This window comes from Sceloporus occidentalis, unplaced genomic scaffold (genome assembly GCF_023333645.1).
Source record: "Sceloporus occidentalis isolate IW3139 unplaced genomic scaffold, rSceOcc1.0.p SCAF_1, whole genome shotgun sequence".
Classification (NCBI taxonomy): domain Eukaryota; kingdom Metazoa; phylum Chordata; class Lepidosauria; order Squamata; family Phrynosomatidae; genus Sceloporus; species Sceloporus occidentalis.
The window spans coordinates 245,894,631-245,922,614 of record NW_028316981.1 but is presented as its reverse complement, the minus strand read 5'-3'; the positions used below and the strand labels follow the sequence as shown (position 1 = coordinate 245,922,614).

General features: G+C 40.7%; 1 protein-coding gene across 3 annotated transcripts in view; it reads left to right on the top strand.

Moving 5' to 3' along the window:
* The first annotated feature begins 1,511 nt into the window (after positions 1 to 1,511).
* The window catches only part of LOC149323708 (CDC42 small effector protein 2), a 102,681-nt gene continuing 76,208 nt past the window's right edge, over positions 1,512 to 27,984 (top strand). Inside the window, exon 1 of one of the 3 annotated variants that reach the window (XM_089491288.1) lies at positions 1,512 to 1,931. The gene's annotated coding sequence lies outside the window, so the exon portion shown is untranslated. Of the gene's footprint in view, positions 1,932 to 2,752; positions 2,859 to 3,084; positions 3,197 to 27,984 lie in introns of those variants that run through there. The other 2 variants (XM_089491289.1, XM_089491290.1) reach the window with 2 other exon arrangements.

Below are 27,984 nucleotides of genomic sequence, written 5' to 3'. Positions count from 1 at the left end.
TCAAACCGTAGGTTTTTTTTGTGGGTTTTTCAGGATATGGCTGTGTTCTGGATGAGTTTATTCCTGACGTTTTGCCAGCATCTATGGGTGGCATCTTCAGAGAATGCTGGCATGGAGGTTAGTGGGGTATATATACTGTGTGACCCTTTGCTGAGTGGAAGTGATTTATTGCTTTGGTCAGGCCCCACCTGGAATATTGCGTCCAGTTCTGGGTCCCACAATTCAAAAAGGATTTTGGGAAACTGGAGCGTGTCCAAAGGAGGGCAACCAAAATGGTGAGGGGTCTGGAAATCATGTCCTATGAGGAACGACTTAGGGAGCTGGGGATGTTTAGCCTGGAGAAGAGAAGGTTAAGAGGTGATATATGATAGCCCTGTTTAAATACTTGAAGGGATGTCATATTGAGGAGGGAGCAAGCTTGTTTTCTGCTGCTCCAGAGACTAGGACCCAGAGCAATGGATGCAAGCTACAGGAAAAGAGATTTCACCTCAACATTAGGAGGAACTTCCTGACAGTCAGGGCTCTTCAACCGTGGAATAGACTCCCTCGAGGGTAGTGGAGTCTCCTTTCCTGGAGGTCTTTAAGCAGAGGCTGGATGGCCATCTGTTGGGGATAGTTTGATTGAGAGTTCCTGCATGGCAGAATGGGGTTGGACTGGGTGGGCCCTGTGCTCTCTTCCAACTTGCCACATGTCCAGAAGGAGGAGGAGCCTGCCTGCAAAAGGTATCCTCCCCAACATACTGCCTTTACTAAGGACTAAAACAACATGTAGGCCTCTAACATCTCCAATTTTTATTTTTATTTCCTCCTGTTTGGTTTGTAACATCTTCCCTGACGAAGAAGAAGCCTGTGGAGCTTGGAAAGCTTGCAGCAAATATAGTGTGCCTTTTGGTTGGCCATAAAGGCATCAGCGGTGGGCTTTTGTTCCTGTTTGTTCAACACGAGGCAGAGAATGGGTTCCACTGTGGAAGAGCCCTTACTGTCAGGAGGTTCCTCCTAATGTTGAGGTGGACTCTCTGTTCCTGGAGCTGGCATCCATTGCAAGCTAGCTCTGAGGGTTTTGTGGCTTGTTCTGTTGTTGAATGGCAAGGCCTCAGGGGGTCCAAACTGGCGTCTTTCTGGAGGAGGCGTGTAGTGGTGGTGATTCTGGGGGTGTCATGAGGGGTCTTCTCCTGCCAAGAGCCCACTCTCCCCACCAAAGAAACCCAACCTCACCAAACTACATCTCCCAGAGTGCTGTGAGGGGAGAAGCCCTTCAACCTGCCTTGGAGCGGAGGGGCAGATCCCTGAGGGCTTTCCTTGGGGTCAGTCGGTATCTATTGGCTGGAAGCCCCCTCCCCTCCTTTCCTGGGGCTCTACCCCTCAGCCACCCAGACTGGGGTCCACAGAGAGGCAGCTCTGGGGCGGTGCTTCCCCATTTCTCCTCCTCCTCCTCCTCTCGCCCCTTTCCCAGCCCTAAAAGCCCCCTTCTTCGGCGTGTGCCATGGCGCTTCGGAGGCGGTGCTGCCTGTTCCGCTGAACCCGGGGCCGGAGCGAAGGAGGAGCCAGGAGGGAAGGAGGGAGCCTCTGCTGCTGCAGCCGCATCCTTCAGCCAGCCAGCCGGCCTCTAGTCTGCAGGGAACTGGCCGCCTCCTCCTCCTGCGGCCGGGCGAGGCTCCTGCTCCTGCTCCTGCTCTTGCTGCCGCCCAAGGACTGCTTTCTCCCTTTCTGCCTGCCTTGGTGCCCAGCCCCTTTGTGCTTGTCGCCCCAGAGGCGCCGGAGGGAAAGAAGGGCCCTTCTCCTTCGGAGGGTGAAGCCAGCCAGCCTCTCCAAAGGCAGCCCCAGACAAAGGAGCCCCAGAGGGAGAGGGAGAGAGAGAGAGGCTCCAGCCGAGGAGCAGGAGCAGGGAGTGTGGGGCGCCTTCCCCCGGAGCCCCGCTCCCCTTCGGCCAGGTAAGCGCCCTCCCCGTCCTCCTTTTCCAGGACCTGCCCTCCATCCCCCCCTCCAGCCCAGCCCAGGCACTGGCCAAACGCCCTCCATTTTGAGCAGGGATGATGCCTTCGCTCTCTTGACACCGATGTTGATCCTCCTGCCGCAACGAATGAATGGAGAGGATGATGCATGGCTGCAAATGGAGGGATTTCCAGCCAAAAAGGGGAGGAGGGGGTCACTAAAAAGAAACAAACAAACAAACAAACAAACAGGGAGGAGGCGACTTGAGTGTTTGGAAAGAGAGGTTTTTCCAAAGAGGCAGCTGCTCTTTCGTCGTCTCCTCCCTATTTGTTTGTTTATTTATTAGCGAGCCCCCTCCCCTGCCTTGTCCTCCTTGGGGCCAGGGCTGGTGTCCCCCGAAAGGCGAGAGAGAGAGAGAGAGAGAGAGAGAGAGACACTTTGGGGGGGCTGGGCCTGGTCTCTGGGCGGAGGAGAAGGGGACCCTGGCTGGCTCTTTGGGAAGCATGCTCCCCGGCATTGGAGGCGAAGGAGGCCTCTTTCTCTCGGGGGCTTGGTGCTGTGTCTCCAGGCTGAGGTGTGTTTTGTGGAGTAAGTCTGCTCCAGGGTTTCTAGTCGGCTTCTCTGCCCTTCCTTCCTTCCTTCCTCGGGAAAGGAGGGTTTGCTGGGTGGGAAGCAGCCCGGCGAGAGGCGCAGAAAGCCCATTCAGCTGCAAACCGAGGGAAAAGCCTTCGCCATTGGAAACGGTGTGTGTTGTGTGCATGTGTGTGTGATGTGTGTGTGTGGACATCATGTTGCAATGAGCAGCAGGGGAAGGTCTCTCATATAGAAACCGTGGGTGCACCTCTCTGCCATCTTCAGTACCATTGAATGGGGCGCTTCCTCTGTGGAGACAAGGCTGAAGAGAAGAAGGGGACATTATATAGTGTGTATGTGTGTGTGTGTGTGTTATTTCTTTATTATTCCCCATCTAGGAAATCTCTCAGCAAGGATTTAGAGAGGCCTCTTTGGCTCGTTTATTCATTTCTCTTCTGCTCAGTGTGTGCTTTGGTTTCTTCATGCCCTAAAGCAGCAGCAGCAGCAGCAGCAGGAGGAGGAGGAGGAAGGGCAAGGCAGCCTTTTGCCTTCATCTCTCTCTCTCCTCTTCATTCTATTTCTAGTGGCTCAGGATGTCAGGTTTGCTTTCGTGCTTTATAGAATGGCTTTCCTTGGGTGATGCTCTTGGGAAGAATGGCTGCCAGGTGAAGAAGAGGTTGGAAGCTTTGAGGTGGGAGCGGTCTTGTTGGGCTTCTTTGGGAGTGGAAGAAGGCATCAAGGCTGCTGGATTTGGCTGGCAGAGAGAAGGGGCAGATAAGGAAGGGCAGGGGATGATGATGATGATGATGATGCCTGGAGCAGGTTGCTTCCTGGGCTCAAGGACAAATGGAGGCTCCGTACTTTGGGCTTGTGTTGTGTGTGTATACGTTTTCCTTGAGAGAAAGGGTGTGGTAGTGGCTCTGTAATGCAGCACTGCTAGGAGTACATGCGCCTCTGTGCCACTGCATGTGGAGGAGAAATAGCCCTATCCTTCCTTCTGGGTCTGGCAGGGAGAAGGCAGAGAGAGCCCCTTCAGCTTAGTTTGTCCAGATTTCATTGCCAACATAACAATATGCTTCTCAGATAGTAATTTAAAAAAAAAAAAAGGGGGGGGGGAGGGAAATCACCTGCCAAATCTGCATTGAACCTGTGAAAATTAATTGATGAGTTAGAGTAGGATTATAGTACAATATTTCTTTGAATTCAAAGGCTATCATTACTAAACGCAGTTAATATTTTTGGGATTGTCTTTCAATCTTCAGCCTTTTTGTCACAGTTAGTGCAGCCCTGTTTTACTTGGATGTGAACTCCCACTTTACTCACTGGGGCTTATTTCCAGGCAAGTCTTCTTAAGGTTGTAGCTTAAATTAGTTTGAGTTAGTTTATTAGTCAGAATACTCTTGTAATCCTGGGGTTTGCCCAAACGGTTGGCTTCTCACAGGTGCAAAATGCCTCGCTTCTAGCTGCAAGGGGCCACGTCTTTGTAAACTACAAGATGATGATGATGCCTGGCTTGAAGTGAATAATAATAATAATAATAATAATAATAAAATTTATTTTTACCCTGTCCCTCTGCGCAATGCAACCTGGGCAGCTTACAGCATTATAATATATACATTTCATATCTCCCACACCCAACCCATTAAAATACAATTAAACAATTAGCAGTTTAAAAACATTACTTAAAATGATAACAACACAAACAGTGGATTGCAGCAGAAATCAGGGTCAATAGGCTAGATATTCCTTTGGTGGATCTATTCAGGAAAGGCCTGCCAGAATAGATTCATCTTAACAGATTTATTTATTTATTATTAATTTAATATTTAAAATTAGATTCCTGCTTTTCCTTAAAAAGAAATGTTTAGATTTTAAATGCAGCTGTACAGGAGAACTGTCAGATAAAATATGTCTATGTACTTTGATATGAAACTAGAAGTAGTAATTGGGGCCCAAATTACACATTCAGTTTGAAACCGCTGTAATTGCCCTGGCTCAGTTCAAGTCAATCCTGGGGATTGTAGTTTATTGGTGCACCAGAGCTCTCTGACAGAGAAGGGTAAATATCTCACAAAACTACAGTTCCCAGGATTCCCTAGCATTGAGTCAGGGCAGTTCAAACAGTCTCAAACTGGATTATTTCTGCAGTGTGTTTTGGACCTAAGATGATGCTAACCTAGATGCTTATAAAGAAAAACTGTTCACATTTCAATTAAGCATTTTACTTGAGTAGTTTGTAGTACTTTGATTACATTTGAAGATTTACATGAATACAGGCAGCCTTCCATATCCATAGATTTTTTGTTTTGTTTTATCCACAGATTCAAGTATCCACATCTTGGAAATATTTTTTAAATATATAAATTCCAAAAAGCAAACCTTGATTTTGCCATTTTGTATAAGGGACAGCATTTTATTATGTCATTGTATTTAATGGGACTTGAGCATCCATGCATTTTGGAATCAGTGTGGGGAGGGATTCTGGAACCAAACTCCAGCATAAACCAAGGTCCCCTTTAAAGATGTATTACATATATATGTATATATATTTGAGAGCCAGCACAGGTTCTCCGCTTGAGCATAAAAACACATTGGGTAACCTTGGGCAAGTCACGCTTTCTCAGTATCAGAGGATGACAGTGGTAAACCCCTTTGAAGAAATTTGCCTAGAAAGACCTATGTCAAAAATGACTTGGAGGCATATAACAGCTGTGTGTGTATGTGTATACACACGTGTATAAATATACATACATATATGTGTGAATATATATATAGTTCCATGCCAGTTTATGACGACACAGTATATTTGAACATTAATGTGGCTGCACCACAGGGTTTTTTGTTTGTGTGTTTGTCCAGTACATTAATTGGGAGACTGTTTTTTCCTCCTATCAATTCCCAGCACTTTTATTGGAGATGGGGGAGGAACATATTGGTGTAAGTTTCAGGAAACACATATGTGTAGGTGTTAGTAAACACACATATAGAAAACTTCACAAGAATAAAATTTGAGAATTTAGCCATATTATGTGATAACTCGTTAGATTACAACAAAGTTGTGTTGATTTTACAGTATAGGAGAATATTTGAAGATTTTCCCAGTGAGTTTTTCTAGATACAAAAGTTGATAATGTTTGCTCTTGAGATGAGGTCAAGCAGATCTATCTAGGAGAAGGGGGCTGGGAAGCTAGATATGCTTTAAATCCCCAAGGAGAGGCTCTAGGCAGGGCTTTTAGTATGTGGTAGACATTGATGTGTCTGGGCTAAGTATCCTAGAGGGACTAGATTCCATCTAATTTTGGAAGCTAAGCAGGGTTAGCCCTGGTTAATATTTGGATGGGAGACAACCAATGAATACCAGGTGCTGTAGGCTATATTTCAGAGGAAGAAACTGACAAAACCACCTCTGAGCATTCCTTGCCTAAGAAAACCCTTCATGAAGTTACCATAAGTTGACAGGCGACTTGAAGACACACACACAAGTACTGATGCACGTGTGGAGAGCCAGCATGATGTTGTGGTTTGAGTGTTGGGCTAGGATTATGAGACATCAGCGTTCAAATCCCTGCTTAGGTGACATTAGGCAAACCACATCCTCTCATCCTTAAAAGAAGGAAATAGCAAATTTCTTTTGAGTAAATCCTGCCAAGAAAATTTGCCTGTGATAGCCATAAGTGGGACTCAACTTGAAGACACATAACAACAAATAGACCATGTCTTTTGATTGTCATATTGGTGAGTCATTTCCCATTGTGCCCTCATTTAACCTTTCTACCCCATGCATTGTATGAAACTGCTGACTGCTGCATCTATTACTGGCATGGATGAAGTACCAAACGCTGGGCCTCACAAATTAAGGCACTGCACTGTTCCTGTTCCCTTCAGCAGCTCAGCTGGTAAAATGAAGACTGTTAATGGCCAACCCTTATTTCTGATCTGATTTCATTTCAGTGTTTTATCCTTTAGTTTTGATGCCTGAGCCATCTCACTTCTATCCAGAACTCAGCTACCACTGAACTTACCCAGTTTTTAAAACTTCATGTTCCATATGAAACCAAGGCAGTCCTTAGACTCCCAGCACATCCTGGATCCTTGCCCTGAATCTTTTCTGTGGTCTTGCTCTCTCATAACTTCACCTATGGGTTTCACTCTTCCAGCACAACCACTTTCTTAAACTGTCTAAAGATATGATACTGCATTAACCAGTTCTGCAGACCCTTGATCCTTAGGCCTTAAACTTTCCCCAGGAACATCCATGTTGTCTCCTGTCAGATTTCCCTCACACTTTCTTTGCCTATAACATTATCCAAATTATTTTAACTTTTGCATAGTTGGTGCTTCTTATCCACAAGTGGATTCCAGACACACACTCCTGCAGATTAGGAAATATGTGGGGCCTCAACTCCCGTTGTCCCCAATTGGCAGCACAACAAGTGTGCAGCCATTAATGTGGCTGTGTGCACATGCCGCCATTGAAAAAGTAGGACTTGCTGTCTGTAGATGCTCAGATCCATGGATAGCAAGCCTGCAGATGGCAAGACCCCACTGTATTTCCTAATGCTGTGGAATTTTATTTTTACTTTTAACTTTATAAATCACCTTGAATCACAGAGCTTGGGAAAAAGCAGGCTATAAATACAGAAAAACAAATTCCTAAAAAAAAACCCCACCCCAAAACATATTTAATGTGAAGCCTTGGCACATTATGTGTGCCTCTCCATGTGGGTTGGGCTGCAACGTCCATCACCCCTCATAACTGGCTGTGCTGATTAGCTCTGATGGAAGTTGCAATGCCAACATATCTGGAGGGTAATGCATTCACCAACCCTGCCCTAGTGAAATTAGGCCTATGTTTAACTGAACCAAAAGCATATTATTTATTTGTTTACTCTCCCTTCCCTCAGTTGCTTCCCCAAAACATTTTGCTTTATTATAAGCTTTCTTCTTTTACTTTGCAAGCTGCCATGTAAATTGAGAGCTGCTGCTGCTGCTACTGCTGCTGCTGATGATAGGATGGGATCATACATGTTATTCTTGAACCATTTGGCCATTTGATTCCAATTTAATTTCTTGTTTCTTTCCTTTAAGTTTTAATTTTTTTAAAAAAAATAAGCAAAGTATAACTCTGCATAATCCGTATCTTCCTAGGATTATTCTCCATCTAACATATCTATCCCTTCATACACACACATTCTCATTCCCTCCCCCCCCCCCCTCTCTCTCTCTCTTCCGGCCACACTTAGAAGGCTGTAGAGACAAGGGAAACACGTACTGTACACAGAAGACAAGAAGAGATGTGGGGTAAGGGCAAGGAAGGTGATATTCGTATCGTTACTTTAAAAATCCCTCAGATTTAGGTTAACCATCCCATCCATCTTATGGAACCTTATAGGTTGATCATCAATAAATGGTCAATATTTTATAACTAATTATAATTTGTTCTTTAATGTTTTATTATGTAAAAAAAGATATATTTTTGTTAGATTAACCTTTATTTTTACCATTATTTAGTGGAGTGTAAGTGCCTCTGATAATGTCAACATTTTGATAACCTTATTTTACAGCTTTTGCTTTCAATCTCTATTTTTCTTTTTAGTCTCTACCCAAAATGGTATGTCACAGATAAGCACTAAAGCACAGAAAGGACATAAAATGCTCTCACTGCAATTCTTACAAATTTTCTTAGCCAGGTTGGTAGTATTGTTCCTTAAACAACTTTAAAATCTGTAAATGCTCCCAGGACTGGTTTCTCTGGTATACTGCCTGCGACCTGTCTTTATGGCTGAAGCTGCACCTACACTGTACAAATAATGCAGTTTTACACCACTTCAGCTGCCATTGCTCCATCCTATAGAATACTGCAATTTTTACTTTTGTGAGGCACCAGCACTCTTTGGCAGAGAAGGTTAGAGACTTTGTGAAACTACAAATCCCAGGATTCCACAGGATGGAGCTACAACACTTAAGGGACTAAGTGTGTTATAGTGGTTTGGGTGTTGGACTATGACTCTGGAGAGCAGGATTCAGTTTCTGGCTCAGCCACAAAACCCACCGGGTGATTTAGGGCAAGTCACATACTCTCGGCATCAGGAGATGGCAATGGCAAACCTCCTCTGATCAAATCTTGCCAAGAAAACCTCATGATAAGGAAACATTAAGGTTCGCCTCAATGCCACCATAAGTTAGTAAGTTCCACTGTATTCAGTGAAGATAATTTCCTGGGAGATGCTGTGTGTCAGATTGTAACTGTACAGTTCTTTGGTAATTACTCATTGCCAGTTTCCCACTGATTAACTTTTTGACTTGCAGCTATTTGTGGTTCCACAAATTCCCCATAGTAGTTCTGTCTTGTTTTAATTGTTTTGAGCTCCCAAGATTAGTTGTCTCAGGCAAAGAAACACTGGCTATCTCTATAGTCACAGTAACTATTTCCCCCACCCTGTTCTCTTCTCTGGAATACAGCAATTGTTTCTATAATTTTTTGATTCATTCAAAGGAGTAAAATACAGCCCATTCCTATTATAATATATAGAACGAGAGATCTGGGGCAAACAGGCAATAATTTAATCTGGAAAAAATACAGAAGCAAGTAGTTATTGTGGGAACAGAATTGCTGTGCTCTGGAAACAATAGGAAGTGTGAACACTACTTTTGAAATCTTGGTGCACTTCTAAGGAATAGCTTTGTCAGCTTTGCAAGGTTTTACTTACAACCAATGTTGGCAGTCTCATATGTGTGTGTGTGTCTGTGTGTGTGTGGGGGGGGGGATTACAATCCAGTCATATACCAAGAAAATGCAAATGCTCAGAAATAAGATAGTACATGCCATTTTACACAGTTGCTTTGTATGATCCATTTTCAATGTAATATATAATGCTGAATTCATATTATTATTGCAAATATTTGTGTGAACAAATGATATATACTGGCTTGAGAAGTCTAATCTTGTAATTATTAATGCTTCCTTTTTAGTTTCTGAAACTGTCACAAGAAGTATCAGCAGTTCTTAGCCCTATAAACATAGGGTATGAGCAGGACAATATTTAAGTAGTGGCAAATTCAGTTGAGCCTTATTCTGACAGGTAAGGCAGGGAGCCAGTGTTGGTTAGTGGTTATACTAATATGATGACACTTGGAAGATTTAGGGGCTGTACAGGCCACCCCTTTTAGTGCCAAATTGGAACCGCAGCAACCACATGCTGCAGCCCTGATTTCACCTTTCTGTGGCACAAATAGGAACCACAAAAATTGGCTCCTTTCTGCACTGTGGAAAGGGCAACGTAGCCACCAGCACTCTTTTAGCACTGTGTCACCTAGATGCAGCACCAGAGGAGTGCTGTGATGCTGTGCACCATGTGGTGCAGCAGACAACTTCACACTGGCCAGGGGACAGATTTGGGGAGTGTGTCATATGGACGCCATGCCCCAACTTCACCTCCAGGGCGGCCTTAATGACCAGTTTGTACAGCCCCTATGTTCCTCATATACAGAGAACCATAAAACTCACTGGGTCACTTTGGGCAAGTCAATCTTTCAGCCTTGCCTACCTCACTGGGTTCTTGTGAGGATAAAATTGACAAGAGCCATGCACATTGTCTGGAGTTCATAGGAGGAAAGATGTTACATAGAAAACTTCAGCCTAAAAGAGAAAGAGAACCAGTTTTTTTTTAGTGGAGCCATGTTTTTAAAAAATGGGGCAAACAAGCAGATCAAGAAATTTTGCTTTGTTTCTGTCGTGGTTTGTGAGTAATTTCATAACAGTGCCCCACAGCAAGAGAAAACTCTTCCAGTAGCATTTCAGTAATTCTGACCCCCACATTGCTTGTTGCTTGTCAGAAGTCTTCTGTAGCCTGCTTCACTGGAACTGTCATGTGAGTAAAGGCTGCTGTGTCTTGTCATGACAGGAAGACAGCAGGGGCTTTTTCAACATCTTGTCTTGGTATTTTTTGTGTGTGTGAAAAAAAGTCAATTCACCTTAGCAGAGCAGGAAAAGGCAGGCTAAGTAATAGATGAAAAAACAGCAACAGTGTTTTAAAAATGAACTTTTTTTGCATCATTTTTACCTTGTATCTCTTGCTGCCATAAAGTTCTTTTTTTAAATGAATGATTTAATGGGGAAGAACAATATTATGTGGCACTGTTACAGTGAGTACAACTATGTAGCTTTTTTCAGAAGTAAAGGCCCTATTTGGTACTGTAAACATGTAATGGAAAATAGATTCTGGAGATAAATCAATTAACCTCTGCTTTCTAAATATACAATTAATTTTGATAGAGGTTATCACTGTTGCTGATACCAGCTGCCTTCATTTTTAAACAAGTGTTTTCTACACCTACTCCTCTTAATTCTTGCCTGCTTTGGTTTGTTAGAATTCAAAGCCAAGGATGACTTAATCATTTGGAAACTGGATCAGTAATGTGGCATCTTCACTACTCTATTAAGCTTATTTTTGTGTGTGTTAGAATTTTAATTGAGATTTGCAGTGACACTAAGTAGCTATGATATTGTTTTTTAGAATTAGTAAAGCATCAGGATTAGAAATGAACCCAGAGTTTGATGCACTCCTAATTTGTGACCACTTACCATGCCAGGAGTCAAGCAAAGTGGTTCTCACCTCACTTTTTTTATTTTGTCCTACTGTACATCAATAGATTTCCAGAATTAATGCATACATTAAAACAGTTAACAAAACTCAAAGGAATTTGATACAGAGGGGTCTATACACAGTGTCTTGGCTATTCAGATTTAAACCTACATGTCTTGCCAGTTTGTGAAGTGGTGCAGAATGGTAAAATGTCCTGTGGTTTTGACCATGGAGACCCACAGGGTGACTTTGGGCAAGTCAGCTTCTCTCAGCCTCAGAAAAAGGCCATGGAAAACCCCCTCTGAGTGTTCTTGGTGGCTGCTCACACCCCCTGGAACTCCTTTCCATGAGAGGCTAGGCTGGCCCCCTCCCTGCTGGCCTTTCACCGGCAGGGAAAATGTTTTTATGCAGTCAGGATTTTTAAAATCATGCAAGGGTGGCTTTATTTGGGGGAGTTGTTTTAGATTATGTTCTCAAACTTTTGTATGTTTTAAAGTTTAACTTCGTAGTGTTTTAATTAGGTTATTTTAATGGTCTTTTAAAATCTGTTTTTATGTGTTTGTATATTGTGAGCCACCTTGGGTCCCTTTTTGGGAGAAACATGGCATAGAAAGAAAAGAAAATGCCACGATAGGTTTATTTTAGGGTTGCCATAAGTCAAACACCAAATGAAGACACACAACAACAGCCTTTTCCTGAATTTCTGCACTGAACATTGTTAACTGGATTTAGACGACTGGTTCAGGGTTTTGAGTATTTTGTATAGTCTTGTTATATCCTAAGATGTTAAATGGATACTTTGCAAGTACAGCGGGTAGAAAATGTGCTGTCATACTCAAATTTGCTACCAGGAAGTGATTATTGTTAACTGTAAATTTAATTTATTATTTTGTGGTTCTGTACTCCATCCCTAGGCTGGCCTTTGTGGGAACTGTTAGATGTTTGAACTGGCTTTGGAATCATGATAATGAAAAAAAAAAAAACCAGTCAGAAAAGGCAATTGATACCAGAGGGATTAGAATGGAAATTAATTGATTAATTTGAAGATTTTGATTATGTTGGTTATGATTTAAATAAGATTATGGGTGGTTTACTTAATCAGATAATTTTACATAATGTACAGTGTCTGTGTTATATTTAGTACTGTAATGACAAAATTATGTGTGATAATACTGTTATCTTTAGAGAATTTAGTTGGTTAACATGATTTATCTCAGTTTGCCCTTGTTTACCTCTATCTATATACATTTCAAGAAGGATACTGGCTACTAGACATTACAGCTATATATTGTTTAAAAGAAGCAGTGGTATGAACACTTCTTAAAAAGCCCTCCCTGGATTCCCTGTACTTAAACAACTGTAGACCAATATCAAATCTCCCTTTGCTAGGCAAGGTGATTGAGAGGGCAGTTGACTTTCAACTCCAGGTAGTATTGGATAATGCAAATTATCTAGACCCATTTCAAACTGGCTCCAGAGCAGGATAGGGAGTTGAGATTGGTATGGTCCCCTTAGTGGATGATCTTAGCCTGAGCTTTGTCAGGAGGAATGTGTCCCTGCTGGTGCTTTTGGACCTCTCACCAGTATTTAGTACTATCAACCATGGTATTCTTCTGGAACACCTGGGAAATCTGAGAATCTGAGGCACTGTACATCAGTGGTTCCGGTCATATCTTTCGGGCAGCTGGTGCTTAGGGATAGCTGCTCCTCAAAAAAGGAGCTCTTATATGGTGTACCACAAGGTACCATTCCACCCCCAATGCTGTTCAACATCTACATGAAACTGCTGGGAGAGATCATCCGGAGGCAGAGTGCTATCAGTATGGTGATGACACCCAAATATATTTCTCTATGCCTTCAGATACAGCTTCAGCAAAGGATAGTGTGTCTCCTCTGAATTGATGGCTGAAGGAAGTAATAGGCTGGATGCAGAAAAAACAAATTGAAGCTGAATCCAGACAAGACAGAGGTGCTTACTGTCAGTGGTTGTAACCTGGGTTAGGAAGTGTGTCAACCAGTCTTGGTTAGGTTTACACTTCCCCTGAAAGACTGTATTTGCAGGTTGGGTATCCTTCTGGATCCTTTGATCCAATTGACAGCTCAGACAGATGTGATGGCTAGGAGTGCTTACTATCAGCTTTGACTGTTGTGCTAGCTGCACCCCTACCAAGAACTGGAGGACTTCAAGATGGTAGTGCATGCACTGGTAATCTCAAGGGTGAACTTCTGTGATGTGCTGTAGATTGGGCTACTTCTGTATTAAATACAGAAATTTAGCAATAGCAAGTATAAGAATAAAACATCATACAGTTAAAAATTACAGTTTAAAAGAACAATCCCATATCCCACCCACCCAAAATGATGACAGCCTGATTGGGGACATCCAGGAGTGATTACAATATACCAATTTTAAAATCAATCCACTGGCTTCCAGGTAGTTTCTGGGCAAGATACAAAGAGCTGCTTATTACTTTTAAAGCTCTACATGGTTTGGGTCTAGGTTACCTACAGGATTGTCTCCTTCCATATAATCTCCCCCTTACACTTAGGTCATCTGGCAGACATTTACTCCAGTCAGCCAGGACTAGATTGGCAACAGTCAGCCAAAGGACCTTTTCTTCAATCACCCCTAGACTGTTGAATGACCTGTCTGAAGAGATGTGACAGTGGAATACGCTGTCTGATTAGACCAGTCTCTTCTTGCAGGCTTATCCAGATGATTTTTAAATTGTGAATTTTAAATGATGAATTTTAGATGTGGATTGTTGTAATATGTGTAATATGTTTTAATATTTGTCCTTTTAAACGGATGCATGTTTTAACAGATGTGTTTTAACTGATTTTTTTAACTGATTTTTTGTTAATTGTTGTCCCCTTCCTCAATCTGTGGGGAGTGGTGGGGAAATAATAATAATAATAATAATAATAATAATAGTCTCCAGTATCCAGTACACTCTTCTTCTCCATACCAGTTGCTAAGGAGGATGAGCGTATGGGCTTCCCATACGTATCTGGTTGGCCACTAGTTGGACAAGAATCCTGGAGCTGATAGGCCTTCCCTTTGATCCACCACAGCATTTATATAAATCCCAATCTCTGTTTTATTCATGCCTGTAATGAAATAAGTTGTTTGCCTGCGAATCATCAGTCCACAAATGAACTAGATAGCCTCTAAAATGCCTTGGTTGGTTTGTTGACAGGAAGATAGATTGCTGGCTATATAAATATTAAAAATTATTGTTGTCTTGTTGCTGCAGATGAATGTGGCTTATTTGGGAGGCTCTAACTTCTTTAGACTTCAAGATGATCAGTTGTTCTTGTCCTAAATGTTATCTGCATCTTCATAGTAGATTACTTGTAGTAGTACTTTAAGACACAAGTAGGGATAAAATATTTAATTCTCTGCAACTATTTTAGGACAGAACAATGAGCTGTTTGTTTCCTCTCTGTATAGAACAGACAGCAAGCTGTTTGTTTGCTGAATAACTCGAGGTCACACGTGGCTGCTAAACATACTAAAGCACTATAAGTTTGTGATCTTTTAAAAATAAAATGTTTGTTTGAGGAGATGTTTCTCTCCCTTCCTTTTGCCTTCACCCAACTTTTGTTTTTGTAGCAAAATCCTTCAAAAGGCCACAGGAGATGTGTGTAGTGTGTGTGTGTGTGTGGGGGGGGATTCATCATATCTACATCATTATTGCATCCATCTGAATACAAGTGTATGCCATGTTCAGTATGCATGCATGTATATGGGTATGTGTAGTCATCTTTCCGAAATGAAATACAATACAGTTTATCAAATTGTTTATTACTGCCTTAGAAACTCCTTTTGTTAGGCAAAACTGATGGTGTATATGTGTGGTGATCTTTTAAAAATGGAGAACAATACGCTTTTTGTAATTGTTTAGTCAAATGAACAAAATTGGTCATAAGAACATTAAATTGTTAAATCTTGTTACATATCATTGTACTCTTTCTTTTCTTTTTTTAATTAAGTGAATGGGAGTGAATTTCTTTTTGCTCCAGCTTTGCTCATCTGGCACTATTGTACATCTTGTTTTGGTTCTATAATGGATGCAGTTGATCAGTCTCCAAAATAAGGTACATTGAGGGAAATCATTTGAGTAGGAATTTTATAAACTAAGCTGAAGTCCTTAACATGGACAGAGGTTTGGAGAGCAAATATTAATACGATGCTGGTCTTCTTTTTTTTCCATTAAAGAAAGCCCTAACCCTTCCAGTACCAATATATGGCTGCTAAAACTCAAGCAATGGCTCAGAGGAAGAAAAATGAAGCAAATCACTCAGTTCCATATATATTTTCCCATCCCCCCCCCCCCTGAACAGATGTGCTAAAGAACACAACTAGATTACAATAATCACATTTTGAGAATGTTTCATATGCCATAGGTTTTTTTAAATCTATAGTGTTCAATTTGTATTGTTCAAGATAAGAGTTCAGTGTTCTACTCCCTGAATGGAACTTGGCAGTGTTGTTCATTAAGCACATTTGTTAGGTAGATGTAGTTTCCATTTTTGTTTTTCTGCCATAGTAGTTGATGCCAGATCTTTGCTATAACTGCTATTTTATATGACCATGTGATGGTAAGGGGCATGACAAACACAGTGGTTAGAATTTTTCACCTGTTTCCTTACTTTATGGAGGATAGTGGCATTTAGAAAGAACTGCACATTGCTCATTTCTCTAGTAATGATCTTCCCCTGTATTCATCTCATATTTTCTTTTGTGCACCATTCCCTCTTCGATATTCATACTGTTGTTCTATACTACTGTAGAGGAAGGGGAGAAGATCCACATTGTATTTTTGTCTATTATATGGTTTTCAGATTATCTTGTTTGCCACTCTGGATATTTAGCAGGAGAGCAGGATAAACAGTGAAAGCAGTTGAGAGGATTGTGGGAACTGAAGTCCAAAACCATCAAGTGAGCCAAGTATTCTGCATCCCTACCCTATATATTAGGGATAAGCTGCTGCAGCATGGGGGCTACTATAGTTGTGTCGACTTCCCACAATTTAAAACTCTGCACACTTGACCAGGAATTAAGATAACGGGAAAAACAAGTTCAACGTGAAATGCATTTGTTAATGTGGGTCTCTCAGAAGGAACAGATGAAAAATATAAATGCAATTTAATCCATGCAAAACATAAAACGGGCAGAATCAAAGTCAGGTGAAGAGCAAATAGATCATGAGAACTATTGTTAGAATGTTGACCATCTCCAGTTTATCAAGAGTTTTCATCCTACTACAACAGATTATTTTTTAGAAGAGATTACATGAATGATTTAATAGAAATGAAATACAGTTCACAGGATTGTGGTGGATGTAGGCTGGGTGTTCTTGTAGTGTTTGACTGCTGCATCTTGATTTTAAAAAATCTATTTTATTTTAGGCAACAAAACAGTAGCAAATTGGGGGAGAGACTTGTGTATATCTAGAACGATGGGTTGCCTCCAGGCCTCTCTGGAGAAGATTTTTTGCAGTGGGGTGAGAATGAAATTATATGATGTCTAAATCTTGATATGGCTTCCAAGGCATTCATAATATGTTAGGTTGAACAGATGTTCCTGAGTAATATGCTGAAAGTTACCTCTGTTATTAGGTAGTTGCCTCCTTCAACAAGCAACAGCTACAACAAACATGCCTTACATTCATTGCAGAATCATATCCTCTAGGACAGACTGCTCCAATCTAGTGTCCTCTAAATATGTTGAGCAAAAACTTCCAAACATTTCTCCCAGTCAGCATAATTGTGATGGTGGGAATTATAGTCCAATATATCTGGAAGGAGCTGTGCCAGGAATGAGGACTGAGATACACCTGTGGAGAAAAACGTCAGTGTCTACAAATAAACACCCTTCTGTATCTGACAGTATCTTTCTGATTGGATGATAGTGTCATATCTGCCATTGTGTATGTTAAATTAAACCCACTGGCATTTCTTTTTGAATTCTGTCATTTTCATACTATCACTGGTTCTTGCTTTGCCCTTTATAAAAATACCTACCCAATTATCTAAGGTGTTTTTCACCTTTAAAGAATAAATATGATATGCGCTGTTGGTAGACACCCTTTATCTCATGCTGGGGAGGCTGTTGTTTCTAGAGGTGGTGATCTGTTAGGACAATAAAAATGTTTGTGTAAGTGGCCCATTTATTAAATGCTACACAATCCATTTGTTGATCGATGAGTCTTCTTAGCTCACATTTGATATATTTCCCAAAATTTTGATATTTAAAAGTTAAAGCTTTTGTAGTGTCAGCTTGAAATAATATGACTCTCCAGAGAGTAGAGGAACTTTTACTTCTACTATGTGTAGAATGTTTACTCATGTTGCAGCCTTCTAGTATGAACATGTATAGAATCTGTGATAGCACTAAGGCAAAGACTGTTACTTTGATCAGCAGTACTAACATTGCTGTCCTGAACAGCTGGGTTCCTTGTTCAGCTGGCCCCAGTTCTTGTGCAGTTAACTTTGAGGGGGGGGGGTGTTCCGCTCAGAATGTACTATTAACAATCTCTGCAAAAGTAAACATTTGAAATTAAGAGGTTCATCACCTAATGAATGTGGTGTTCCTTCTTAGGCTCCAGTAAAAATTATTGAGTTGATATATCCTCAGGTATTTTGGTTGACTTATTAAAGAAATTTGTTTGGATTCTTTTTGTTTCTGATCTTATAAGTACTAAAGTCACTTGTTTGTCACAGGACTCAGTCCCATTTGTAATGGTTTTCTGAAACTCTGTATTGTTCTGAGTTCCTTTTTCCAGTTCTGCAAAACACTTTCAGCAGTAGCAGCATGCTGCTAACTATTGCAGCTTTTAAAGAGAACCTATGACATGCAACCTTCTTTCTGTCACCTCTTTTTTTGGCAGAGATATCTCTGCTTCTGAAAATAATTAAATACTCTAAAATATCTTTCAGACTCTTGTGAGCTCTCAAACAGTTCAGACACTGAAAGGTAGAGAGATCAACTCTCTTGGTTAATACTAAAGCCTAGAACTTGCTTAGTGGCACATTTATATTTGCAGTGATTGTGTGTTTATAAACTAGTGCTTCATACTTCCTACCCTACTGTAGTCTCCTACAGTTCTATAGTTACAGGCATGTTGAGAGTTAGTGATGCTGAGAGTCGTCTGATTCTTGATATGACTCCTGAAACCAGAAATACATTGCTTCTGAAAGACTCTTCTACTTCAGCCTTTGAAAGAATAACCAAAAATACTGATCTAGAAGAAAGTAAGAAGGTCAACCTTAAATGCTAGATCTTACTGTGTTATAGGAGGAAGGATTAGTGTTTCAAAAATATATATATGAATAAAACAGCAATAAAACGTAATTTATATCCCATCTTTCTCCTATACTGGAACTCAAGATGGCTTACAAAATGTTCAGACCAATGCAGATTAAAATGCCTACATAATATGCATAGTTTTTTTTACATTAGTAAAAAAAACCTATTAAAATTACACTTTACAGAATTAAGGCCATTTAGAAGTCCATTAAAAGTAGAAAATTAAAAATAACCAGACATCATCCCACTAAAACTACATGGTGATTAATTCGTAAAAGCCTGTCAGCCTAGAAATGTTTTCATTGTCTAGCAGGACCAGCCAGTGAGGAGGGGATTGGGAACAACCATCAAGAAGGGATAGAAGGTCTGGCTAGTGTAAGAAACAAAGGAGTCCTGATGGCCCCCTTAGTGTTAGAATATCTGTGGAAATGACATGCCACCTTAAATGTGTGTTTAAATTCAGAAGTTGGAAATGTTACATTTTTGGACTGCAGCTTCCAGAATGTTGCAGAAAGCATGGCTGGTAGTCAAGCTGACTTGGAGATTCTTGTGGTTGTTGTCCCAAGTAACTTTTTCAGCTACTGAAATATGGGTGTCAGAACATCAGACCTCATCAGGACTAGGTGGAGGCAAGTTTCCCCCTATTGTTGTAGTCTGCAGAAGCTTCCTTCTCTGAAGATGCCATCTACAGATGCTGGCGAAACATCAGGAAGACACTTTTCTGGAACATGGCCACATAGTTTGAAAAACCCACAAAAACGTCCTTCAGAAGCTGGAGAGGGAAGGTGATAGAAGCACAATCACCCAACAGTTTTAATTGTCCTATCCCTATGAGGTTATCATATACTGTACTTGACTATAAATAGACCTCATAATATAAGTCAAGGGCAAATTTTGGGAGCAAAATTATGGATTTTGATATGACCCATGGATAAGTGGAGGGTAAAATGTAACAAAGGATGTATAGCAGCAGTTCCCAACCTATGCTCCATGGGGCCCTTAGAGCTCTGCAAGTCAAAAAAAGTTGGGAACCCCTGATCTAAAGCATGAAGCAAAGAAAAACAATGCCAAAGAACTTACAAAATTCCAGCAAGCATAACTGAGTTTCTTCTTTCCTGTTGAAGTTGTCCAGGTATTTATGTATTTCACTGACTTCCCTGTGCATTCTGACCTGATGGTTGTTCGCATGGTCCAGAATTTCAGTGTTTTCAATCAGCATTTTATGCCCAGGATGGTTTATAACATGTTCTGCTACTGCTAATTTTTCTGGCTGACCCATTCTGCAGTGTCTCTCATGTGCCTTGATTTGTGTTGGAACACTGCATTTGGTGGTCTCTATGTAGACTTCTCTGCAGCTGCATGGTATGTGTTAAACTCCTGCAGCTGTGAGAGGTCTCTCTTGTCCTTTGCTGAGTGCAGCATTTGCTGAATTTTCTTGGTCGGTTTGTAGACCAATTGAAGGTTGTGTTTCCTCACCAGTTTCCCTATTCTGTCTGTGACTCCTTTGATGTATGATAAAAATACCTTCCATTTTGGTGCTTGTTTGTCTTCACTGCTCTGGGTTTTTCTGGGTCTGGTAGCACTTCTGATGTCTGAGCTGGAGTAACCAATAACCTGTAGAACCCAGTCTAGGTGCTTCAATTAATCTTCCAGGAAGTGGGTTTCACAGATCATTTTTGCCTGGTGTACCAGTGTTTATATCATTTTGTCCTAGGTGATGGTTGGAGTTCTTGTGTCGGTATCTGTTCGTATGTGTAGGTTTTCTGTATACTATGTGGCCCAATCATTGGTTCGGTTTGTGAATGACCAGGACATCCAAGGAGACCACATCAAAGCTGATTAGTATGTCTCTGGGTTTGAATTTGAGGTTCTTGATTTGTTTCTCTGAAGTGATTTTTTTTCTATGAAGTGAGCTTGATGTAGTGCAGGGTTTTCCCCTTATGGGTTTATAATTGTGTAGCCAGAAACTTGGCCAAATCATATGTGGGGGATCCAATGGTGCTTACTATGATTCAGAGTGGAATTTTAAGTAATGAACTTAAAATTTCCCTGACAAGGCATTAAGATTCCTCCCACCCATGCACCCTCCTTAGAATTGGTTACTGAAGGTAGAAAATGTGCAGTCTTGGCAGTTAAATATCTCTTTTTTCTGTGAAACAGATACATCATAGTCCCATGGATGGAATTCCCAGCATTCTCTTTAAAATCTGACATGAGTATGGTTCTCTAAAGATATTATGCAAAGAGTAAATGATTGATTGTACAAGGTCTTCCACTGCTTCTAAACATCAAGGAGAGGATTGTAGCTCTGGTAACAACAAACAGCCATCTTGGCTGAGGGGGGATTCTGGAAATAGGCATTCAAAAAATTAACTTTTACCAGGTCTGAAACTTGGAAATAGTTGCTGTATATGGGTACTTAAGTATTTTTCCTTCCCCTAAACTGTTCACATTGTTCAGAAAACATTAGTTTCACCCCCAAGGGTGACATAAAACTCTTCCAAAAATGATGGCTCATCTTCTCAAGATTCACCTAAGGCTGACCCAGAAGCATGAACACTTTTTGTAGATAATTTTAACTATAGGCTAAAGCATCATTGCCATGATTGTTCTTGTCATTATTGCTGTTTGTTGTTGTTAACTGCCATCAAGTTGACCTTGATTTATGGCATTTGATATGTGTGTTTGTGCTTCTAAGTCATCTGCTATGGCTCCATGAATTTCACAAGGTTTTCTTAGCCAAGGAATCCTAAAAGGTGATTTTGCCAGACATTTTCTCTGAATATACCCTCCAGCACCTGGTATTCATTGTAATCTCCCATCCAGGTACTAACCAGGGTTGATCCTGCTTAGTGTTTAAGATCAGATCTTGTTCTTTTAGAGTATTTAGGGCATTTAGGGCAGTTTAGCTTGACATAAGGACAAAAGGGAGGAACACTGGAAGTGGCTGTTGCAGTACTGACAACTAGAAGTAGCTCCAAGCAGCTTTACATTCCACAAGTCCATGTGTGAGTCCTAGGTGTCTCAGGGAGCTTCCTGACCAGTGCTTCTATTCCAAAATGACACAACTGATGTAAAAAGACAAGACAGCACAATTGGCCTCCATACAGCTAACTGATACTTCCTTTGGTGTGCTGCAGAGGAATGTCAGATAATCTTATTTTTTCAAGGGACACTGACATTGATGAGCCTTTGGTCTTATATTAAAAATGTGTATGTATTTGTGTGTGTGTGTGTGAGAGAGAGAGAGAGAGAGAGACCTTTGTTATTAAGCATACAGAAAAAGAGATGGGGGAGGAACAGGAAACCCACCCTTTTACCATTCTAATGCCCATGATTGGATTAAAAGAAGGCAGTTAAAATACTCTGTACTGAGTGAATCTTAGCCACTTTATCTTAATCTTGTGTGGATGGTCAGAGGGACAAAAGAGCCAATTTGCAACTACAATCATAGGATAAGAGGCAGGAAGAGCTAGTGTGGTGTAGTGGTTTGAGCACTAGAGAGCAGAGTTCAAATCATGGCTCAGCCATGTAAGCCCACTGGATGACCTTGGGCAAGTCACACCATCTCAGCCTCAGGATGGCAATGACAAACCCCCACTGAAGAAACTCGCTAAGAAAAGCCTATGATAGGTTCATCTTAGAGTTGCCATAAGTTGGAAATGACTTGAAGGCACACAACAACAACAAGAGGCAGGAAATGTCTCCTGTGGTGTTGAGTCAGACATGCAAAAAGAGACAACAGGAGAGAGAACTGTTCTCTGGTTGTTCTGAGAGAAGAGGAGCCTTACCATTAGTACCTAACAAGGGGATTCATTGCTAGTACATGGATTTTACACTGATTTTTTATACAGGGATCCAAGCATACATGGTTTGAAAATGTTCAAAAAAGTATAAATTTCAAATATCAAACCTTGCTTTTCCATTTTTATAAGGGACACCATTTTGCTATGTCATTATATTTAATGGGACTTGAGCATCCACAGATTTTGTTATCAACAGGGGATCTTAAACCAAACCCCAGCGTATAACAAGGGTCCACTGTACCAATACCTCTCTCAATGGTTTCATAAATTGAAAAGGTGGGGGGGGATGAAATGGGAACTATGAAACAGGAACATGGGACAAGATATGTATACAATCATCACTAAGATCACTTTTTGGAAATAAAGTTAATCAGAATTTATCATTAAGTTGTACACCTAGATGTCTAAGAATATGACCAGATAGATTGCTTCTTCCTTCAGGATAAAGGTTTTGCTACCGTCCATTAGCAGGTTTTCATATGCAGAATGCCTGTCCTGTTGTTTAGAGGATAACATTGTCTTAAGGTGTTATATGAACTCAATGTTGTATTTACAATGAACAGAATCCCCTTTTCAAATTAGCAGAGAATGTAAGACATGCCACATAGGCATGTTTAGAACTAGCTGTGGCAAAAGCAAAGAGCAGCCTGTATTGTTGATATAGTGTTTGGTGTTTTTTTTAAAATTTAAATTATTTTAATTAGTAAGGGCTAATTGTCAGGACTTCCTGACAGTAAGAGCTGTTTGACAGTAGAACACACTCCCTTGAAGTGTGGTGGAGTCTACTTCTTAGGTCATTTTTAAATAGAAGCTGAATGGCCATCTGTCAGGGATGCTTTGATTGTGAATTCCTGCATGGCAGGGGGTTGGACTGGATGGCCCTTGAGGTCTCTTCCAGCTCTATGATTCTGTGACGATGGTATAACCTCTTGAAAATAACAGTAGTCATTTGAAGAAAGTATTTGCAGGTATTCAATAGCTGTCCTAATCCATTAACAACTGAGACTCAGTAACTACCAGAAATTATTCACATTGCATCCCTAATCAGAACTGAACCAGCAACAATGCAGGATTACATGGTCTGTGTATAATTCAGAGACATAGCCATGTTAGTCTGGAATATCAGTGTGCAAAGGGATCTTGTAACACCTTTGAGACTAACTGAGTGAAATAAGTTGTAGCATCGGTTTTCTTAGACTTGGTCTGTTTCCTCAGATGCATGGTCGATGTATATGCAAGTTCCTTGCCACTAGTGTCCTCATGAATAACACTAGTAGTGTAAAGAGAGAATTCTGCAACACTTTTAAAGTTTATGCGAGATTCAATATCATGGTTGCTATGCTGCTAATAGCAGCCTGGAACATCTTGACAATTTACTAATTAATTTCAGTTCACTGTCAGCTGAAGTGGGAGACAATAGAATGAGCACATATACATACTCTTGAGTATGCATGTTCATAAACACCATGTGTGGCTTTAGCCATTTATGAGGTTGAGCCAAGAGCATTGGTTTTTATCCCTGCATCTCATGTACGCTTTGCTGCCAAATGTTTCAGACAGGATTTGTTTGCTTTCTCCAGCCTCCTAGCTTGGTATGCAAAGGGAAACTATTAGGCTGTGCTGAGAGCTCTTCAAAAATACATACTTCAAAATAGAATTGGGTTCTTGTCAGCCCTGGGTTATATGCTATGAGCAGAAATATCGTGATCAGGCCATGTTTTACTGAACTTTGATATTTAACTATTAGGTTCATGGTTATACTTCAGTGAGGTTTTAGCATTCTGGATGAAAAAGTGAGTAGGGCACAATGATAAGAAACATGAATGTTCAGGATAAGTAACATATCAGGAAAAATAGTGCTGACTGGGGGGCTCCCTTGCCAGAGGAATGGTGGATCTGTTTTGTATTTTAGTTCAGACATTAAATGAACTGCACCTGTTCCTGAATATTTTAAGGGTATAGGGGTTATCATCTTAGGAGTTTATCACACCCGAGGACTCCTGCCATTCTCCCATTGCGTAAACGTAACCAAACTGCGATGGGAGCCTCCTGGTGGGATCACGGATGGTGCCATTAAGGTGGAACGCTTCTGTTTTCGTCATGGAAGCGTTCTCGTGTTTTAAAAAGGGCCCTTTTTAAATAACGCGATCCCACCAGGAGGCTCCCGTCTCAGTTTGGTGACGTTTACATGGCAGGAACATGGCGGGAGCCCTTGGGTGTAACTCCTTAGAGAGATCCATTAAAGTCTGGGATAAAACCTGGAGTGGATTCACCATCTCAATGACATGGTAGCCATAAGTCACTGCTATGTAGAAACTTGAGTTCTTTCAATATGTAATCTTGGGGAAATTGGCCATAGTTATTGATATAACAGAATTACCATGATTACCATGCAACTGACCTGATAAGAAAAGTATCCAATATCTGTGATATAGATATGACATATCTTTGAGTAAGCAAGCTTTAAGTTAGTTTCTTTCCTCCACATTTATGTTGAGAGGAAATTAGAAAGATGTAATTAAAAGGGAGGACAGCCATAGTCCTAGACTGTTTCTTTTCTCTGGTACTCTTCAAAAGATTACAGAAGCAAAGAGTTGATGGTTGCTGATGGTATATCCTGAGAATATTTCACTTGTAGAGACCTGCTTAATAGATCTTTGGAAAGAGCTTTCTATCATTTTGCTCCCAAATTATGGCAAGCAGTTCCGATTTTTAGGAAGACTGTCTGCATATGTCCACCCCCCACCCACCCCAATTTGACCTTTTAAATCCTGTAAACTTGTTTAAATTGTTGAGATGGGTTTAATAATTGTATTGATTAATTTGTTTTTAGTGATGTTTATTAGGTGCATTTGGCACCATTTCCTTTAGTGGAATGGCAGGAAGACAACCCCATTCTAACTGCTTGGAGAAGAGATCCAGCTAAAGACATAATAAGAGAGAAAAGGAGAGCTCAGGGTACTTAACAAGTACCCTAGAATCATACCACAGCAGATATCAAGGGCCCACTGTACTTCAAGCTTGGTGTTCTTCCCTTGAAGATGTCTGTGCAAGCAGTTGCCAGACAAGTGGCAAGAGCCAACAATGCAAAGATTGTTTTAAATAACCTGCTATTTAAGATTCTTTTCCTTGTTGTGGTGATTTTATTATGATGCCCTTTGAGTAACTGTTCTCTTTGAACAATTGCAAACTGATTCTAATTGGGTGTGAAAGCTAGGCATTTATGTGTGTCAATGAAGAATGTTTTAATTTTCTCCCTGCACTGCTCACAAGAGTCAAAGTAGCTATGAATAGAATTATGTCTCTGAACAGTTGCTTCTTGATGCCACTGTATGCAGATTAGCTGAGAGACATTTTTAGATGCTGCAGATTTCACCCCCCAAAGGGAACGTTTCTGAAATGAATACATTTTTTTCCTGGCCAGCCATAACATAGGTGGGAAACTTTGTTTCCTTAGATGTTGGATTACATCTCCATTATCTATAGCAGGGGTAGGCAACCTTTTTGAGCCGGGGGCCGGGTTGGTGTCCCCCAGACAACGGTGGGGGCCGAAGCAAAAAAATAAATAATTAAATAATATAGGACAACATTTTCAAATGTAGGACACGTTTTTAAAAATGGAGGACATGCGAAAAAATTTGATGATTTTTAAAAAATGTTAATATAAATGCATGTTTCGTAGGCATGATCAAAATGGAGGACATTTGGGCATTATTCCCAGACAGATGACAGAAAGGTTCACATGACTATGCATATTGAACATGTCAAGGTGGTCTCACAAGAAGTGATTTGCCCTCGGGTTCAACTGTTCTTCTCAGAAGTGTGTACTACTTGGTCAAGGGACTGTGGTTTTTCTTCACTGCGCATGAGTTTGTAAAAATCACAGCAACTTACATTGGCCGTGCCTCTGAAGCTGGCTCATATCAATATCACCATCACCATCCTCCTCCTCCTCTTCTTCTTCCCCCTTCCTCCTGCTCCTTCTTCCTCCTCCTTTCTCCCTCCTCCTCCTCCTCTTCCTTCCTTCCTCCCTCCTCCTCCTCCTCCTTTCTGTGTGCCTGTGTGAGAGCCAATGGCCCCGCGCACCTGCACGTGGGGGCTTTGCCCCCCTTGCCCGCCGCCAAAGGCCCCGCGGGGCCTTTGGCGGCAGCAATCGGCAGCAGGACCAAGCAGGGGCTGGTCCCAATGGTTCGGCGGGCCGCAGGTTGCTGACCCCTGATCTATAGCCAGCATGGCTGGTGGTAAGGATAGTGGAAGTTGCAGTCCAGAAACAACTAGTGGGCCATATTTTCCCCATTCTTAAGCATATTTTGCATCCTTGAGTTTCAAAGGCTTCCACAGCTACAGGTTTTTGTTGTTGTTGTTGTCAAACTCAGTAATGCATTGCAGTTTAATTTTTTTTATAAATCTTTTCCATTGTGCTAAGTATCATGTCCATATTAATATTTTTCTACATTTAGAATTTTAAGAGTAAAGCTCTGTGGTTGCTTTGCATTTCTGTTCTGTATTAAACGGTCATTACAGTGTCTCATTATATATAATATAATGTTTATTAGTAGTTTTCAAAAATTAAAAACCAACATACATATTCAGACTATAACATAAACATAGAAATAAACAAACAAAAAAGAAAAGATAAAGAAAAAAGACACAACTTCTTATAAAATATACTATATCTCCCACCAAAATTGACTTCTCTCTAACCACCACTGAAACATATATTCCAATTCCTCCTCCCTGCATTATTTTATCCTTATTTTTCCCCCATTAATTATCTGTCATATAATTTGCATCCACTTTTCTTTCCTAGATCTGGGAATCTGGCTATCTAAATGTCAAATCCCATAACGGTACTATCCCTCCTTTGCTTCTGTATGTGGACTGGGAAAGGCTTCCATCTTTTCCCTTTATATAATTAGTTAATTTGTCCAGTTCTGCTAAATCTGTTGCTTTTTCTAACCACTCTTAACTGTTTGGTATTTTCTTAACTTTTCAATATCTTGCATAAACAATTTTCACTTTGGTGACGATGTAACTGGTGCAAATATTGTCTTCTGTTTCAAATTCTCTCTTAGCAAATGTTTGTCTGCATGTACCTGTCCTTTCTGGGTTACTTTCTGGCTGTAAATAAGTGACAGTGACATTTTCCACTTGAGTTCATATCTTTGTTTCCTGTAACACAGTATAATAACAGATACAGTTTGTAACAGAGCTGAATAAAGATGCTTTCCTTGCAATTCCTATATTTCCCTGGCTAAGGAAACTTACTAGTGAGACCTTGGGAACTGTGACTACAAGTGTATTCATGCATGCACATCTTTCATTCAGTCACTTCTTACTTATTTTAGGGTTACTGATAGAAGTCATGTGAAGGTAAAGTTGTGAGATGAGCTTAAGAGAAAGAGATGGCTTGTCTTGATGTTTGTTTTTGTTATATATGTCCTTTAATAATGAATTCAAGTATCATTTGATGGTCTGTTTTTCAGATTTACAGTTCTTTGTGATATGAATGGACCTGTTGTTTAGCAATGGGAATCAACCTGCTTTAGGCAGCACCATATGTGTGTGGCAGATACTATTCAGTGCCTGTATGGAGCAACATGTTTTCACCTGAACATGGTGGTTTTGGATGTTAGTTTAAGTGGTAGAATGTCTTAGATCAGTACTGGAATATACAGTGGATGCAAACCCCATTAAATATAATAGCAGAGCAAAATGATGTCCCTTATATAAAATGGAAAATCAAAATTTGCCTGAGGAAGTATTTTCAAGC